Source organism: Ovis canadensis, chromosome 17, assembly GCF_042477335.2.
Source record: "Ovis canadensis isolate MfBH-ARS-UI-01 breed Bighorn chromosome 17, ARS-UI_OviCan_v2, whole genome shotgun sequence".
Lineage (NCBI taxonomy): Eukaryota > Metazoa > Chordata > Mammalia > Artiodactyla > Bovidae > Ovis > Ovis canadensis.
This window is the reverse complement of record NC_091261.1, coordinates 6,345,046-6,359,921: the sequence shown is the minus strand read 5'-3', so window position 1 is coordinate 6,359,921 and position 14,876 is coordinate 6,345,046.

Genomic DNA, 14,876 nt, shown 5'->3' with positions numbered 1-14,876 from the left:
TCACACCCTTGCTACAACTCAAGAAGTTCCCCGACATACCCGTCTCCACCCGAGAGGAAGCACGTGGGGTCCCGCACACATCCAGGGGAGCCCCGTTTCCGCCTCCTAGCTCGAGATGAGGGATCCTTTCCCTGTTTCGTAGGGAAAGATTTCCCGGCGTTCCCGTCGCATCTTAAGAGGAGGCGCTCTCCACAGGAAAGGCGAGAGAAACTCCAGGGTCGTGACACCATTCCAAGAGTCCCCCAGATGTGTCAGTCCATTCCAGAGGAACCTGTTTTCCCTGCACTGCCTTGACGTTCAAGACGAGGATCGACTCCCACCACGTGTGCACGTGGGACAGCCCTGTGGGAAAGCCTCGTGGGAAAGCCTCGTGGGAAAGACTCGAGGGAAAACCATAGATCTTTTGATCCACGCGGCGGACTGCGTGACACTGCTGCTACCGCTCTGGAGGAAAGCGCAAGTGCATGCCCGCATTCGAGAAGAGGACTGACTCCCCTGGGGAGACTCCAGAAGTACCCCAAGATCCATGTCAGCACTGGAGAGGAATCCTCAGGTTCCGGCCCCGACTCCACACAAGGTCTTAGGCCCTGGCATCGACGGGAGAGGAATCCCGAGAGGCCCCCGAGGAACTCGCATGGGGACTGGCCTTTCCTGAGGCCACCAGAGCGGGTCCCTGAGGTCCCGGTCGTAAGTCGAGAGCAGCTGCCGCAACTTGAGAAAATCCAGGAGGTTTTGCCCTCCAGGCGAGATGAGGCCCATTTCCGCTGTGGCTTCTCGAGGCCAATCACATCTAACCACTGGAACTTCCAAAGGGTCCTTCACACCATTGCTGCAACTCAACAAGTTCCCCGACATACCCGTCTCCACTCGAGAGGAAGCACGTGGGGTCCCTCACACATCCAGGGGAGCCCCGTTTCCGCCTCCTAGCTCGAGATGAGGGATCCTTCCCTGTTTCGTAGGGAAAGAATTCCCGGCGTTCCCGTCGCATCTCAAGAGGAGGCGCTCTCCACAGGAAAGGCGAGAGGAACTCGAGGGTCGTGCCACCATTCCAAGAGTCCCCCAGATGTGTCAGTCCATTCCAGAGGAACCTGTTTTCCCTGCACTGCCTTGACGTTCAAGCCGAGGATCGACTCCCACCACGTGTGCACGTGGGACAGCCCTGTGGGAAAGCCTCGTGGGAAAGCCTCGTGGAAAGACTCGAGGGAAAACCATAGATCCTTTGATCCACGCGGCGGACTGCGTGACACTGCTGCTACCGCTCTGGAGGAAAGCGCAAGTGCATGCCCGCATTCGAGACGAGGACTGGCTCCCCTGGGGAGACTCCAGAAGTACCCCAAGATCCATGTCAGCACTGGAGAGGAATACTCAGGTTCCGGCCCCGACTCCACACAAGGTCTTAGGCCCCGGCATCGATGGGAGAGGAATCCCGAGTGGCCCCCGAGGAACTCGCATGGCGACTGGCCTTTCCTGAGGCCACCAGAGCGGGTCCCTGAGGTCCCCGTCGTAAGTCGAGAGCACCTGCCGCAACTCGAGAAAATCCAGGAGGTTTTGCCCTCCAGGCGAGATGAGGCCCATTTCCGCTGAGGCTTCTCGAGGCCAATCACATCTAACCACTGGAACTTCCAAAGGTTCCTTCACACCCTTGCTGCAACTCAAGAAGTTCCCCGACATACCCGTCTCCACTCGAGAGGAAGCACGTGGGGTCCCGCACACATCCAGGGGAGCGCCGTTTCCGCCTCCTATCTCGAGATGAGGGATCCTTTCCCTGTTTCGTAGGGAAAGAATTCCCGGCGTTCCCGTCGCATCTCAAGAGGAGGCGCTCTCCACAGGAAAGGCGAGAGGTCCTCCAGGGTCGTGCCACCATTCCAAGAGTCTCCCAGATGAGTAAGTCCATTTCAGAGGAACCTGTTTTCCCTGCACTGCCTTGACGTTCAAGCCGAGGATCCACTCCCACCACGTGTGCACGTGGGACAGCCCTGTGGGAAAGCCTCGTGGGAAAGCCTCGTGGGAAAGACTCGAGGGGAAACCATAGATCCTTTGATCCACGCGGCGGACTGCGTGACACTGCTGCTACCGCTCTGGAGGAAAGCGCAAGTGCATGCCCGCATTCGAGACGAGGACTGACTCCCCTGGGGAGACTCCAGAAGTACCCCAAGATCCATGTCAGCACTGGAGAGGAATCCTCAGGTTCCGGCCCCGACTCCACACAAGGTCTTAGGCCCCGGCATCGACGGGAGAGGAATCCCGAGAGGCCCCCGAGGAACTCGCATGGGGACGGGCCTTTCCTGAGGCCACCAGAGCGGGTCCCTGAGGTCCCCGTCGTAAGTCGAGAGCACCTGCCGCAACTCGAGAAAATCCATGAGGTTTTGCCCTCCAGGCGAGATGAGGCCCATTTCCGCTGAGGCTTCTCGAGGCCAATCACATCTAACGACTGGAACTTCCAAAGGGTTCTTCACACCATTGCTGCAACTCAAGAAGTTCCCCAACATACCCGTCTCCACTCGAGAGGAAGCACGTGGGGTCCCGCACACATCCAGGGGAGCCCCGTTTCCGCCTCCTAGCTCGAGATGAGGGATCCTTCCCTGTTTCGTAGGGAAAGAATTCCCGGCGTTCCCGTCGCATCTCAAGAGGAGGCGCTCTCCACAGGAAAGGCGAGAGGAACTCCAGGGTCGTGCCACCATTCCAAGAGTCCCCCAGATGTGTCAGTCCATTCCAGAGGAACCTGTTTTCCCTGCACTGCCTTGACGTTCAAGCCGAGGATCGACTCCCACCACGTGTGCACGTGGGACAGCCCTGTGGGAAAGCCTCGTGGGAAAGCCTCGTGGGAAAGACTCGAGGGAAAACCATAGATCCTTTGATCCACGCGGCGGACTGCGTGACACTGCTGCTACCGCTCTGGAGGAAAGCGCAAGTGCATGCCCGCATTCGACACGAGGACTGACTCCCCTGGGGAGACTCCAGAAGTACCCCAAGATCCATGTCAGCACTGGAGAGGAATCCTCAGGTTCCGGCCCCGACTCCACACAAGGTCGTAGGCCCCGGCATCGACGGGAGAGGAATCCCGAGAGGCCCCGGAGGAACTCGCATGGGGACTGGCCTTTCCAGAGGCCACCAGAGCGGGTCCCTGAGGTCCCCGTCGTAAGTCGAGAGCACCTGCCGCAACTCGCGAAATTCCAGGAGGTTTTGCCCTCCAGGCGAGATGAGGCCCATTTCCGCTGAGGCTTCTCGAGGCCAATCACATCTAACCACTGGAACTACCAAAGGGTCCTTCTCACCATTGCTGCAACTCAAGAAGTTCCCCGACATACCCTTCTCCACTCGAGAGGAAGCACGTGGTGTCCCGCACACATCCAGGGGAGCCCCGTTTCTGCCTCCTAGCTCGAGATGAGGGATCCTTTCCCTGTTTCGTAGGGAAAGAATTCCCGGCGTTCCCGTCGCATCTCAAGAGGAGGCCCTCTCCACAGGAAAGGCGAGAGGTACTCCAGGGTCGTGCCACCATTCCAAGAATCCCACAGAGGGGTCAGTCCATTCCAGAGGAACCAGTTTTCCCTGCACTGCCTTGACGTTCAAGCCGAGGATCGACTCCCACCACGTGTGCACGTGGGACAGCCCTGTGGGAAAGCCTCGTGGGAAAGCCTCGTGGGAAAGCCTCGAGGGAAAACCATAGATCCTTTGATCCACGCGGCGGACTGCGTGACACTGCTGCTACCGCTCTGGAGGAAAGCGCAAGTGCATGCCCGCATTCGAGACGAGGACTGACTCCCCTGGGGAGACTCCAGAAGTACCCCAAGATCCATGTCAGCACTGGAGCGGAATCCTCAGGTTCCGGCCCGACTCCACACAAGGTCTTAGGCCCCGGCATCGACGGGAGAGGAATCCCGAGAGGCCCCCGAGGAACTCGCATGGGGACTGGCCTTTCCTGAGGCCACCAGAGCGGTTCCCTGAGGTCCCCGTCGTAAGTCGAGAGCACCTGCCGCAACTCGAGAAAATCCAGGAGGTTTTGCCCTCCAGGCGAGATGAGGCCCATTTCCGCTGAGGATTCTCGAGGCCAATCACATCTAACCACTGGAACTTCCAAAGGGTCCTTCACACCCTTGCTGCAACTCAAGAAGTTCCCCGACATACCCGTCTCCACTCGAGAGGAAGCACGTGGGGTCCCGCACACATCCAGGGGAGCCCCGTTTCCGCCTCCTAGCTCGAGATGAGGGATCCTTTCCCTGTTTCATAGGGAAAGAATTCCCGGCGTTCCCGTCGCATCTCAAGAGGTGGCGCTCTCCACAGGAAAGTCGAGAGGAACTCCAGGGTCGTGGCACCATTCCAAGAGACCCCCAGATGTGTCAGTCCATTCCAGAGGAACCTGTTTTCCCTGCACTGCCTTGACGTTCAAGCCGAGGATCGACTCCCACCACGTGTGCACGTGGGACAGCCCTGTGGGAAAGCCTCGTGGGAAAGCCTCGTGGGAAAGACTCGAGGGAAAACCATAGATCCTTTGATCCACGCGGCGGACTGCGTGACACTGCTGCTACCGCTCTGGAGGAAAGCGCAAGTGCATGCCCGCATTCGAGACGAGGACTGACTCCCCTGGGGAGACTCCAGAAGTACCCCAAGATCCATGTCAGCACTGGAGAGGAATCCTCAGGTTCCGGCCCCGACTCCACACAAGGTCTTAGGCTCCGGCATCGACGGGAGAGGAATGCCGAGAGGCCCCCGAGGAACTCGCATGGGGACTGGCCTTTCCTGAGGCCACCAGAGCGGGTCCCTGAGGTCCCCGTCGTAAGTCGAGAGCACCTGCCGCAACTCGAGAAAATCCATGAGGTTTTGCCCTCCAGGCGAGATGAGGCCCATTTCCGCTGAGGCTTCTCGAGGCCAATCACATCTAACGACTGGAACTTCCAAAGGGTTCTTCACACCATTGCTGCAACTCAAGAAGTTCCCCAACATACCCGTCTCCACTCGAGAGGAAGCACGTGGGGTCCCGCACACATCCAGGGGAGCCCCGTTTCCGCCTCCTAGCTCGAGATGAGGGATCCTTCCCTGTTTCGTAGGGAAAGAATTCCCGGCGTTCCCGTCGCATCTCAAGAGGAGGCGCTCTCCACAGGAAAGGCGAGAGGAACTCCAGGGTCGTGCCACCATTCCAAGAGTCCCCCAGATGTGTCAGTCCATTCCAGAGGAACCTGTTTTCCCTGCACTGCCTTGACGTTCAAGCCGAGGATCGACTCCCAACACGTGTGCACGTGGGACAGCCCTGTGGGAAAGCCTCGTGGGAAAGCCTCGTGGGAAAGACTCGAGGGAAAACCATAGATCCTTTGATCCACGCGGCGGACTGCGTGACACTGCTGCTACCGCTCTGGAGGAAAGCGCAAGTGCATGCCCGCATTCGACACGAGGACTGACTCCCCTGGGGAGACTCCAGAAGTACCCCAAGATCCATGTCAGCACTGGAGAGGAATCCTCAGGTTCCGGCCCCGACTCCACACAAGGTCTTAGGCCCCGGCATCGACGGGAGAGGAATCCCGAGAGGCCCCGGAGGAACTCGCATGGGGACTGGCCTTTCCAGAGGCCACCAGAGCGGGTCCCTGAGGTCCCCGTCGTAAGTCGAGAGCACCTGCCGCAACTCGCGAAATTCCAGGAGGTTTTGCCCTCCAGGCGAGATGAGGCCCATTTCCGCTGAGGCTTCTCGAGGCCAATCACATCTAACCACTGGAACTACCAAAGGGTCCTTCTCACCATTGCTGCAACTCAAGAAGTTCCCCGACATACCCTTCTCCACTCGAGAGGAAGCACGTGGTGTCCCGCACACATCCAGGGGAGCCCCGTTTCTGCCTCCTAGCTCGAGATGAGGGATCCTTTCCCTGTTTCGTAGGGAAAGAATTCCCGGCGTTCCCGTCGCATCTCAAGAGGAGGCCCTCTCCACAGGAAAGGCGAGAGGTACTCCAGGGTCGTGCCACCATTCCAAGAATCCCACAGAGGGGTCAGTCCATTCCAGAGGAACCAGTTTTCCCTGCACTGCCTTGACGTTCAAGCCGAGGATCGACTCCCACCACGTGTGCACGTGGGACAGCCCTGTGGGAAAGCCTCGTGGGAAAGCCTCGTGGGAAAGACTCGAGGGAAAACCATAGATCCTTTGATCCACGCGGCGGACTGCGTGACACTGCTGCTACCGCTCTGGAGGAAAGCGCAAGTGCATGCCCGCATTCGAGACGAGGACTGACTCCCCTGGGGAGACTCCAGAAGTACCCCAAGATCCATGTCAGCACTGGAGCGGAATCCTCAGGTTCCGGCCCGACTCCACACAAGGTCTTAGGCCCCGGCATCGACGGGAGAGGAATCCCGAGAGGCCCCCGAGGAACTCGCATGGGGACTGGCCTTTCCTGAGGCCACCAGAGCGGTTCCCTGAGGTCCCCGTCGTAAGTCGAGAGCACCTGCCGCAACTCGAGAAAATCCAGGAGGTTTTGCCCTCCAGGCGAGATGAGGCCCATTTCCGCTGAGGATTCTCGAGGCCAATCACATCTAACCACTGGAACTTCCAAAGGGTCCTTCACACCCTTGCTGCAACTCAAGAAGTTCCCCGACATACCCGTCTCCACTCGAGAGGAAGCACGTGGGGTCCCGCACACATCCAGGGGAGCCCCGTTTCCGCCTCCTAGCTCGAGATGAGGGATCCTTTCCCTGTTTCATAGGGAAAGAATTCCCGGCGTTCCCGTCGCATCTCAAGAGGTGGCGCTCTCCACAGGAAAGGCGAGAGGAACTCCAGGGTCGTGGCACCATTCCAAGAGACCCCCAGATGTGTCAGTCCATTCCAGAGGAACCTGTTTTCCCTGCACTGCCTTGACGTTCAAGCCGAGGATCGACTCCCACCACGTGTGCACGTGGGACAGCCCTGTGGGAAAGCCTCGTGGGAAAGCCTCGTGGGAAAGACTCGAGGGAAAACCATAGATCCTTTGATCCACGCGGCGGACTGCGTGACACTGCTGCTACCGCTCTGGAGGAAAGCGCAAGTGCATGCCCGCATTCGAGACGAGGACTGACTCCCCTGGGGAGACTCCAGAAGTACCCCAAGATCCATGTCAGCACTGGAGAGGAATCCTCAGGTTCCGGCCCCGACTCCACACAAGGTCTTAGGCTCCGGCATCGACGGGAGAGGAATGCCGAGAGGCCCCCGAGGAACTCGCATGGGGACTGGCCTTTCCTGAGGCCACCAGAGCGGGTCCCTGAGGTCCCCGTCGTAAGTCGAGAGCACCTGCCGCAACTCGAGAAAATCCAGGAGGTTTTGCCCTCCAGGCGAGATGAGGCCCATTTCCGCTGAGGCTTCTCGAGGCTAATCACGTCTAACCACTGGAACTTCCAAAGGGTCCTTCACACCCTTGCTGCAACTCAAGAAGTTCCCCGACATACCCGTCTCCACTCGAGAGGAAGCACGTGGGGTCCCGCACACATCCAGGGGAGCCCCGTTTCCGCCTCCTAGCTCGAGATGATTGATCCTTTCCCTGTTTCGTAGGGAAAGAATTCCGGCGTTCCCGTCGCATCTCAAGAGGAGGCGCTCTCCACAGGAAAGGCGAGAGGAACTCCAGGGTCGTGCCACCATTCCAAGAGTCCCCCAGATGTGTCAGTCCATTCCAGAGGAACCTGTTTTCCCTGCACTGCCTTGACGTTCAAGCCGAGGATCGACTCCCACCACGTGTGCACGTGGGACAGCCCTGTGGGAAAGCCTCGTGGGAAAGCCTCGTGGGAAAGACTCGAGGGAAAACCATAGATCCTTTGATCCACGCGGCGGACTGCGTGACACTGCTGCTACCGCTCTGGAGAAAAGCGCAAGTACATGCCCGCATTCGAGACGAGGACTGACTCCCCTGGGGAGACTCCAGAAGTACCCCATGATCCATGTCAGCACTGGAGAGGAATCCTCAGGTTCCGGCCCCGACTCCACACAAGGTCTTAGGCCCCGGCATCAATGGGAGAGGAATCCCGAGAGGCCCCCGAGGAACTCGCATGGGGACTGGCCTTTCCTGAGGTCACATGAGCGGGTCCCTGAGGTCCCCGTCGTAAGTCGAGAGCACATGCCGCAACTCGAGAAAATCCAGGAGGTTTTGCCCTCCAGGCGAGATGAGGCCCATTTCCGCTGAGGCTTCTCGAGGCTAATCACATCTAACCACTGGAACTTCCAAAGGGTCCTTCACACCCTTGCTGCAACTCAAGAAGTTCCCCGACATACCCGTCTCCACTCGAGAGGAAGCACGTGGGGTCCCGTAAACATCCAGGGGAGCCCCGTTTCCGCCTCCTAGCTCGAGATGAGGGATCTTTTCCCTGTTTCGTAGGAAAGAATTCCCGGCGTTCCCGTCGCATCTCAAGAGGAGGCGCTCTCCACAGGAGAGGCGAGAGGAACTCCAGGGTCGTGCCACCATTCCAAGAGACGCCCAGATGGGTCAGTCCATTCCAGAGGAACCTGTTTTCCCTGCACTGCCTTGACGTTCAAGCTGAGGATCGACTCCCACCACGTGTGCACGTGGGACAGCCCTGTGGGAAAGCCTCGTGGGAAAGCCTCGTGGGAAAGACTCGAGGGAAACCATAGATCCTTTGATCCACGCGGCGGACTGTGTGACACTGCTGCTACCGCTCTGGAGGAAAGCGCAAGTGCATGCCCGCATTCGAGACGAGGACTGACTCCCCTGGGGAGACTCCAGAAGTACCCCAAGATCCATGTCAGCACTGGAGAGGAATCCTCAGGTTCCGGCCCCGACTCCACACAAGGTCTTAGGCCCCGGCATCGACGGGAGAGGAATCCCGAGAGGCCCCCGAGGAACTCGCATGGGGACTGGCCTTTCCTGAGGCCACCAGAGCGGGTCCATGAGGTCCCCGTCGTAAGTCGAGAGCACCTGCCGTAACTCGAGAAAATCCAGGAGGTTTTGCCCTCCAGGCGAGATGAGGCCCATTTCCGCTGAGGCTTCTCGAGGCCAATCACATCTAACCACTGGAACTTCCAAAGGGTCCTTCACACCCTTGCTGCTACTCAAGAAGTTCCCCGACATACCCGTCTCCACTCGATAGGAAGCACGTGGTATCCCGCACACATCCAGGGGAGCCCCGTTTCCGCCTCCTAGCTCGAGATGAGGGATCCTTTCCCTGTTTCGTAGGGAAAGATTTCCCGGCGTTCCCGTCGCATCTCAAGAGGAGGCGCTCTCCACAGGAAAGGCGAGAGGAACTCCAGGGTCGTGCCACCATTCCAAGAGTCCCCCAGATGTGTCAGTCCATTCCAGAGGAACCTGTTTTCCCTGCACTGCCTTGACGTTCAAGCCGAGGATCCACTCCCACAACGTGTGCACGTGGGACAGCCCTGAGGGAAAGCCTCGTGGGAAAGCCTCGTGGGAAAGACTCGAGGGAAAACCATAGATCCTTTGATCCACGCGGCAGACTGCGTGACACTGCTGCTACCGCTCTGGAGGAAAGCGCAAGTGCATGCCCGCATTCGAGACGAGGACTGACTCCCCTGGGAAGACTCCAGAAGTACCCCAAGATCCATGTCAGCACTGGAGAGGAATCCTCAGGTTCCGGCCCCGACTCCACACAAGGTCTTAGGCTCCGGCATCGACGGGAGAGGAATGCCGAGAGGCCCCCGAGGAACTCGCATGGGGACTGGCCTTTCCTGAGGCCACCAGAGCGGGTCCCTGAGGTCCCCGTCGTAAGTCGAGAGCACCTGCCGCAACTCGAGAAAATCCAGGAGGTTTTGCCCTCCAGGCGAGATGAGGCCCATTTCCGCTGAGGCTTCTCGAGGCTAATCACGTCTAACCACTGGAACTTCCAAAGGGTCCTTCACACCCTTGCTGCAACTCAAGAAGTTCCCCGACATACCCGTCTCCACTCGAGAGGAAGCACGTGGGGTCCCGCACACATCCAGGGGAGCCCCGTTTCCGCCTCCTAGCTCGAGATGATTGATCCTTTCCCTGTTTCGTAGGGAAAGAATTCCGGCGTTCCCGTCGCATCTCAAGAGGAGGCGCTCTCCACAGGAAAGGCGAGAGGAACTCCAGGGTCGTGCCACCATTCCAAGAGTCCCCCAGATGTGTCAGTCCATTCCAGAGGAACCTGTTTTCCCTGCACTGCCTTGACGTTCAAGCCGAGGATCGACTCCCACCACGTGTGCACGTGGGACAGCCCTGTGGGAAAGCCTCGTGGGAAAGCCTCGTGGGAAAGACTCGAGGGAAAACCATAGATCCTTTGATCCACGCGGCGGACTGCGTGACACTGCTGCTACCGCTCTGGAGGAAAGCGCAAGTGCATGCCCGCATTCGAGACGAGGACTGACTACCCTGGGGAGACTCCAGAAGTACCCCAAGATCCATGTCAGCACTGGAGAGGAATCCTCAGGTTCCGGCCCCGACTCCACACAAGGTCTTAGGCCCCGGCATCGACGGGAGAGGAATGCCGAGAGGCCCCCGAGGAACTCGCATGGGGACTGGCCTTTCCTGAGGCCACCAGAGCGGGTCCCTGAGGTCCCCATCGTAAGTCGAGAGCACCTGCCGCAACTCGAGAAAATCCAGGAGGTTTTGCCCTCCAGGCGAGATGAGGCCCATTTCCGCTGAGGCTTCTCGAGGCCAATCACATCTAACCACTGGAACTTCCAAAGGGTCCTTCACACCCTTGCTGCAACTCAAGAAGTTCCCCGACATATTCGTCTCCACTCGAGAGGAAGCACGTGGTGTCCCGCACACATCCAGGGGAGCCCCGTTTGCGCCTCCTAGCTCGAGATGAGGGATCCTTTCCCTGTTTCGTAGGGAAAGAATTCCCGGCGTTCCCGTCGCATCTCAAGAGGAGGCGCTCTCCACAGGAAAGGGGAGAGGAACTCCAGGATCGTGCCACCATTCCAAGTGACCCCCAGATTTGTCAGTCCATTCCAGAGGAACCTGTTTTCCCTGCACTGCCTTGACGTTCAAGCCGAGGATCGACTCCCACCACGTGTGCACGTGGGACAGCCCTGTGGGAAAGCCTCGTGGGAAAGCCTCGTGGGAAAGACTCGAGGGAACCATAGATCCTTTGATCCACGCGGCGGACTGCGTGACACTGCTGCTACCGCTCTGGAGGAAAGCGCAAGTGCATGCCCGCATTCGAGACGAGGACTGACTCCCCTGGGGAGACTCCAGAAGTACCCCAAGATCCATGTCAGCACTGGAGAGGAATCCTCAGGTTCCGGCCCCGACTCCACACAAGGTCTTAGGCCCCGGCATCGACGGGAGAGGAATCCCTAGAGGCCCCCGAGGAACTCGCATGGGGACTGGCCTTTCCTGAGGCCAACAGAGCGGGTCCCTGAGGTCCCCGTGGTAAGTCGAGAGCACCTGCCGCAACTCGAGAAAATCCAGGAGGTTTTGCCCTCCAGGCGAGATGAGGCCCATTTCCGCTGAGGCTTCTCGTGGCTAATCATGTCTAACCACTGGAACTTCCAAAGGGTCCTTGACACCCTTGCTGCAACTCAAGAAGTACCCCGACATACCCGTCTCCACTCGTGAGGAAGCACGTGGGTCCCGCACACATCCAGGGGAGCCCCGTTTCCGCCTCCTAGCTCGAGATGAGGGATCCTTTCCCTGTTTCGTAGGGAAAGAATTCCCGGCGTTCCCGTCGCATCTCAAGAGGAGGCGCTCTCCACAGGAAAGGGAGAGGAACTCCAGGGTTGTGACACCATTCCAAGAGTCCCCCAGATTTGTCAGTCCATTCCAGAGGAACCTCTTTTCCCTGCACTGCCTTGACGTTCAAGCCGAGGATCGACTCCCACCCCGTGTGCACGTGGGACAGCCCTGTGGGAAAGCCTCGTGGGAAAGCCTCGTGGGAAAGACTCGAGGGAAAACCATAGATCCTTTGATCCACGCGGCGGACTGCGTGACACTGCTGCTACCGCTCTGGAGGAAAGCACAAGTGCATGCCGGAATTCGAGACGAGGACTGACTCCCCTGGGGAGACTCCAGAAGTACCCCAAGATCCATGTCAGCACTGGAGAGGAATCCTCAGGTTCCAGCCCCGACTCCACACAAGGTCTTAGGCCCCGGCAACGACGGGAGAGGAATCCCGAGAGGCCCCCGTGGAACTTGCATGGGGACTGGCCTTTCCTGAGGCCACCAGAGCGGTTCCCTGATGTCCCCGTCGTAAGTCGAGAGCACCTGTCGAAACTCGAGAAAATCCAGGAGGTTTTGCCCTCCAGGCGAGATGAGACCCATTTCTGCTGAGGCTTCTAGAGGCCAATCACATCTAACCACTGGAACTTCCAAAGGGTCCTTCACACGCTTGCTGCAACTCAAGAAGTTCCCCGACATACCCGTCTCCACTCGAGAGGAAGCACGTGGTGTCCCGCACACATCCAGGGGAGCCCCGTTTCCGCCTCCTAGCTCGAGATGAGGGATCCTTTCCCTGTTTCGAAGGGAAAGAATTCCCGGCGTTCCCGTCGCATCTCAAGAGGAGGCGCTCTCCACAGGAAAGGCGAGAGGAACTCCAGGGTCGTGCCACCATTCCAAGAGTCCCCCAGATGTGTCAGTCCATTCCAGAGGAACATGTTTTCCCTGCACTGCCTTGACGTTCAAGCCGAGGATCGACTCCCACCACGTGTGCACGTGGGACAGCCCTGTGGGAAAGCCTCGTGGGAAAGCCTCGTGGGAAAGACTCGAGGGAAAACCATAGATCCTTTGATCCACGCGGCGGACTGCGTGACACTGCTGCTACCGCTCTGGAGGAAAGCGCAAGTGCATGCCCGCATTAGAGACGAGGACTGACTCCCCTGGGGAGACTCCAGAAGTACCCCAAGATCCATGTCAGCACTGGAGAGGAATCCTCAGGTTCCAGCCCCGACTCCACACAAGGTCTTAGGCCCCGGCATCGACGGGAGAGGAATCCCGAGAGGCCCCCGAGGAACTCGCATGGGGACTGGCCTTTCCTGAGGCCACCAGAGCGGGTCCCTGAGGTCCCAGTCATAAGTCGAGAGCACCTGCCGCAACTCGAGAAAATCCAGGAGGTTTTGCCCTCCAGGCGAGATGAGGCCCATTGCCGCTGAGGCTTCTCGAGGCCAATCACATCTAACCACTGGAACTTCCAAAGGGTCCTTCACACCCTTGCTGCAACTCAAGAAGTTCCCCGACATACCCGTCTCCACTCGAGAGGAAGCACGTGGGGTCCCGCACACATCCAGGGGAGCCCCGTTTCCGCCTCCTAGCTCGAGATGAGGGATCCTTTCCCTGTTTCGTAGGGAAAGAATTCCCGGCGTTCCCGTCGCATCTCAAGAGGAGGCGCTCTCCACAGGAAAAGCGAGAGGAACTCCAGGGTCGTGCCACCATTCCAAGAGTCCCCCAGATGTTTCAGTCCATTCCAGAGGAACCTGTTTTCCCTGCACTGCCTTGACGTTCAAGCCGAGGATCGACTCCCACCACGTGTGCACGTGGGACAGCCCTGTGGGAAAGCCTCGTGGGAAAGCCTCGTGGGAAAGCCTCGTGGGAAAGACTCGAGGGAAAAAAATAGATCCTTTGATCCACGCGGCGGACTGCATGACACTGCTGCTACCGCTCTGGAGGAAAGCGCAAGTGCATGCCCGCATTCGAGACGAGGACTCACTCCCCTGGGGAGCCTCCAGAAGTACCCCAAGATCCATGTCAGCACTGGAGAGGAATCCTCAGGTTCCAGCCCCGACTCCACACAAGGTCTTAGGCCCCGGCATCGACGGGAGAGGAATCCCGAGAGGCCCCCGAGGAACTCGCATGGGGACTGGCCTTTCCTGAGGCCACCAGAGCGGGTCCCTGAGGTCCCCGTCGTAAGTCGAGAGCACCTGCCGCAACTCGAGAAAATCCAGGAGGTTTTGCCCTCCAGGCGAGATGAGGCCCATTTCCGCTGAGGCTTCTCGAGGCCAATCACATCTAACCACTGGAACTTCCAAAGGGTCCTTCACACCCTTGCTGCAACTCAAGAAGTTCCCCGACATACCCGTCTCCACTCGAGAGGAAGCACGTGGTGTCCCGCACACATCCAGGGGAGCCCCGTTTCCGCCTCCTAGCTCGAGATGAGGGATCCTTTCCCTGTTTCGTAGGGAAAGAATTCCCGGCGTTCCCGTCGCATCTCAAGAGGAGGCGCTCTCCACAGGAAAGGCGAGAGGAACTCCAGGGTCGTGCCACCATTCCAAGAGTCCCCCAGATGTGTTAGTCCATTCCAGAGGAACCTGTTTTCCCTGCACTGCCTTGACGTTCAGGCCGAGGATCGACTCCCACCACGTGTGCACGTGGGACAGCCCTGTGGGAAAGCCTCATGGGAAAGCCTCGTGGGAAAGACTCGAGGGAAAACCATAGATCCTTTGATCCACGCGGCGGACTGCGTGACACTGCTGCTACCGCTCTGGAGGAAAGCGCAAGTGCATGCCCGCATTCGAGACTAGGACTGACTCCCCTGGGGAGACTCCAGAAGTACCCCAAGATCCATGTCAGCACTGGAGAGGAATCCTCAGGTTCCGGCCCCGACTCCACACAAGGTCTTAGGCCCCGGCATCGACGGGAGTGGAATCCTGAGAGGCCCCCGAGGAACTCGCATGGGGACTGGCCTTTCCTGAGGCCACCAGAGCGGGTCCCTGAGGTCCCCGTCGTAAGTCGAGAGCACCTGCCGCAACTCGAGAAAATCCAGGAGGTTTGCTCTCCAGGCGAGATGAGGCCCATTTCCGCTGAGGCTTCTCGTGGCTAATCATGTCTAACCACTGGAACTTCCAAAGGGTCCTTGACACCCTTGCTGCAACTCAAGAAGTTCCCGACATACCCGTCTCCACTCGTGAGGAAGCACGTGGGTCCCGCACACATCCAGGGGAGCCCCGTTTCCGCCTCCTAGCTCGAGATGAGGGATCCTTTCCCTGTTTCGTAGGGAAAGAATTCCCG